We start from the raw sequence: 4,946 nt of genomic DNA on the forward strand, positions 1-4,946 counted from the left end.
TATGAACTCGACTTGTTCTGTTTTTGTAAATATGTTTAACCTAGTATCCATGATTCAGCTTATTATGATCAAACATGTTTGCAATGACAATTAGATATTATAGTTTCTCATGCCATGCATAAGTAGCTAGGAGTCAATAATGATTTATCTTGGATGTCAACATTGCGTTAAAATGATTGTGATGTAGTATGATGATATGGTATCCTCCTCTAAATGTTCGAGTGCCTTGACTTGGCACATGTTCATGCATGTAGTTGAATCAAAACCAACATAGCCTCTATGATATATATGTTCATGGTATTCATATCCTAGTCATGTTAGTATCCAATGTTACTTATGCATAATGCATGTTCATGACCGTTTTTGCTCTCCAGCTGGCCGCTTCTCAACCTAATTGCTAGCCTTCGCCTGTACTAAGTGGGAACTCTGCTTGTGCATCAAAAACCTTAAACCCAAGTTGTTACAGAAGAGTACACCATATCTAACTATATGCGATATTACCTTGCCGTCCTAAGTAAATTTGCATGTGCCACCTCTAAAAAACTTCAAATAAATACATTTTTGTGTGCCTGGATTGTTCATGGAGCGACAGCAGGTAGTCAGTATCTTCCATGCTAAGCGGGTTATTCTCATGATGAGTGTTTATTCACTCTCCTTGCACGAGAGGGGTGGTAATTGGGATTTCCAGTCCCAAACTGCTAAAATAACAGAGCTTACAAATAATCAAACAAAAACTCCTACAGAGTAATAACCTTTACTTTCTCGCTTGGGAACCGCCGCTAATGTGTTTAGCATGGAAGATACCGATAACTAATGGTCGCGGAGTAAACAAGAAGGGTGCATTTCTCAAAATTTTCATTTACCTTTGTTTTAAAAAACTTGAGCTCTGCCGCTGCTGCAAATCACTGCTTCCCTGTTCGAAGGGACTATCTATTTACTTTTATGTTGTGTCATCACCTTCTAAAATAAGCGCCAGAACCTAAGAGCACTACTTTCATGCTCCTGCATTGTGTGTAGCTAATGCTGGGTGCATCATGACTGGATCTTTTCTACCATGAATTACAATGTTTAGTCACTGCTTGAACTTTGGAGGTGCTCTGCATTTATGTTTTGCGGTCTCAGAAAGGGCTAGCGAGATACCACTATTGTCATATTATATCCTGGTTGTTTTGACAACGTGTTGTTGTTTGAGATATCTTATTATTGCTTGCTAGTTGATTATGTCATTGATATGAGTTAATATAATTCTTAAGAGTTATTGTCAACATGGTTAGTTATAATCTTGGCTAAAAACATGGGTGCTACTTAAGCTTATTTATGTAAACAAGACCAAAAGAGTTCGTAAAAGTTTTTCTTTTTCACTTTCAGTTTATCAACTGAATTGCTTGAGGACAAGTAAAGGTTTAAGCTTGGGGGAGTTGATACGTCTCCGTCGTATCTACTTTTCCTAATGCTTTTCCTCTTGTTTTGGACTCTAATTTGCATGATTTGAATGAAACTAACCCGGGCTGATGTTGTTTTCAGCAGAACTACCATGGTGTTGTTTTTGTGCAGAAATAGAAGTTCTCGGATTGGAACAAAACTTTGCGAGGATTTTTTATTCAATAAAAGAGAATTTCTATAGCCAAGAACCACCGGAGGGGGGCACCTCGGTGGGCACAACCTACCAGGGCGCGCCCCCCTCTAGGCGCGCCCAGGTGGGCACAACCCACCAAGGCGCGACCCCCCTCAAGGCAGGCCCAAGTGGGTTGTCCCCACCTGGTGGATCCACAGACCCTAAAACCGATGCTATAAAAATCACATTTTTCCAGAAAAAATCAGGGAGAAAGAATTATCGCGTTTCATGAGACAGAGCCACCGCCACCTCCTGTTCTTCATCGGGAGGCCAGATCTGGAGTCCGTTCAGGGCCCCGGAGAGGGGGATCTTGGATCTTCGTCATCCCCAACCCTTCTCCATCGCCAATTCCATGATGCTCCCCATCGGGAGTGAGTAATTCCTTCATAGGCTCGCTAGTCGGTAAGGAGTTGGACGAGATTCATCATGTAATCGAGTTAGTTTTGTTAGGGCTTGATCCCTAGTATCCATTATGTTCTGAGATTAATGTTGCTATGACTTTGCCATGCTTAATGCTTGTCACTTTGGGCCTGGGGTGCCATGATTTTAGATCTGAACCATTTATGTTATCATCATTATATCTATGTTCTAGATCCGATCTTGCAAGTTATAGTCACCTACTACGTGTTATGATCCGGAAACTCCAGAGTGACAATAGTCAAGACACTTCCCGGTAATGGCCGTAGTTTGAGGAGTTCATGTATTCATCGTGTGTTAATGCTTTGTTCTGGTTCTCTATTAAAAAGAGGGCTTAATATCCCTTAGTTTCCTTATGGACCCCCCTGCCACGGGAGGGTAGGACAAAAGATGTCATGCAAGTTCTTTCCATAAGCACGTATGACTATTTACGGAATACATTCCTACATTATATTTATGAACTGGAGCTAGTGCCGTATCGCCCTAGGTTATGACTGTCACATGATGAATATCATCCAACAAATCACCGATCCAATGCCTATGATTTTCCTACATATTGTTCTTGCTAAGTTACTACTGCTATTGTTACTGTTGCACTTGCTACAAAACTATTGCTATCACTGTTATCGTTACTGTTGCTACTACCAATACTTTCATAGCTATCATATTACTATGCTACTGATCACTTTGCTGCAGATAATTAATCTCAGGTGTGATTGAATTGACAACTTAGTTGCTAATACTTGCAAATATTCTTTAGCTCCCCTTTTGTCGAATCTATAAATTTGGGTTGAATACTCTACCCTCGAAAACTCTTGTGATCCCCTATACTTGTGGGTTATCACCAACCCAAGAGAAGAGAGGGAAAGTTCTAAAGATCGACTGCAAGAGTCCATCCCCGTTTCAGAAACTGGTTCCTCGTTGTCGCCCGACGAAGCCGGACGAAGGTTGCTCGAAGAGAAACGAGGAACGTCCCGCCAAGATGGGGAGGGGGAGGAATTAGAGTGATGTGCCATGTTGAACATGCTTAGTTATACTAGTTGGGCCTTGAAGTACTCGATTTTGTGTTATTACTACCTATTTAACTATGTTGAACCTATTTGATATTTGAACTTATTGGATGCGTCGATTAGCTATATATAGTGTGTGAGGTCATCATATTTTCATATGCAAAAACTATTTTGCTGTTGTGTGTTTATCTGTCACATGCAAACACTATTTTCATAGTTCTAATTGAAATAGTCAAGTTCTTGTTAAAAAAAAGTGGGTGAGGACCCTACCACCAAGTACCACGGCGGTAGGATTTCACACCTTACCGCCAGGCACCTTGGCGGTAGGATGTGAAATCCTATCACACAGAGCTTCCCTTTTTTAGTCACAAAACGCATACTGCACCAGGCACACCCTACCGCCGTCCGGTGTGGCGGTAGGGTATGTAAACCTACCGCACAAATTTGGGCGTTTTCTGTCACAGAATGCATTCACAAAGGAAACCTTATTGTCGCCCCCCTCAGTGGTAGCTTTAGCCACAATGCCGCCGTAGGCCTTGGCGGTAGGGTCGTTAGACCCCACAAACGGTGGGTTGACAGGGACGGCCGCCCTACCTCCGGTGGCCACGACGGTAGCCTGCTCAACCCTACTACCAGGGTACATGGCGGTAGGCAAAGAGTCAGATCTCGAAATGTTTTCAGACGGGTCAGATCGTGCTAAAGCATCCCAAAAGGGTTAAAACATGAAATTTGGCCCCCCATGGCACAGAGCATGGCTCCCTTTTTTGACATTCAATACCTCCTTTATTAATTAGTTACAATCGTAGCATCAGAAACAATCAGGGGGATAACCGCTCCTGGGGCCGTATGTACCACCCACGATGCGGCTATATCTCCCACGTGTCGAAGCACGACTTAGAGGCATAACCGCATTGTGGTTTTGTCGCAAGAAGGGTCATCTTGACACAATCCCATGTAATGAACAAGACTGGGATAAAGAGTTGGCTTACAATCGCCACTTCACACAAGTACTTAAATAAATCATACATCATTCAGAGTACACACATAGTCCGACTACGGACGAAGCCAAAAGAAAAGAAAATAACCCAACTGCTAGATCCTGAATCGTCCCAACTGGGCTCCACTGATCAACAAGAAACAACACATAGCAACAACTAAGATCTTCGTTGAGCTCCCATCTGAGCTAGGTAGCATCCTTTGCACTGGTATCATCGGCACCTGCAACTGTTGTGATAGTATCTGGTGAGTCACGAGGACTCAGCAATCTCAAAACTCGCGAGATCAAGACTATTTAAGCTTATAGGAAGGATGGGGTAATGAGGTGGAGCTGCAGCAAGCACTAAGCAAATATGGTGGCTAACATACGCAAAAGAGAGCGAGAAGAGGAGCAAAGGAACGGTCGTCAACTTGAAATGATCAAGAGGTGATCCTGAACTCCTACTTACGTCAAACATAACCCAAAACCGTGTTCACTTCCCGGACTCCGCCGAGAAGAGACCATCACGGCTACACACGCGGTTGATGCGTTTTAATTCGGATCTGGTGTCAAGTTGTCTACAACCGGACATTAACAAATTCCCATCTGCCACATAACCGCGGGCACGGCTCTCGAAAGTTTATACCCTGCAGGGGTGTTTCAACTTAGCCCATCACAAGCTCTCACGGTCAACGAAGGATATTCCTTTTCCCAGGAAGACCCGATCAGTCTCGGAATCCCGGTTTATAAGACATTTCGACAATGGTAAAACAAGACAAGCAAGACCACCCGCTGTGCCGACAAATCCCGATAGGAGCTGCACATATCTCGTTCTCAGGGCACACCGGATAAGCTAAGCGTACAGGTACCAACGTAATCCAAGTTGCCAAGGAATGGTCCCGCACGGTGCTCTAGTTTGGACCAACAC

The sequence above is a fragment of the Triticum dicoccoides genome, chromosome 4B (genome assembly GCF_002162155.2).
Source record: "Triticum dicoccoides isolate Atlit2015 ecotype Zavitan chromosome 4B, WEW_v2.0, whole genome shotgun sequence".
NCBI lineage: Eukaryota > Viridiplantae > Streptophyta > Magnoliopsida > Poales > Poaceae > Triticum > Triticum dicoccoides.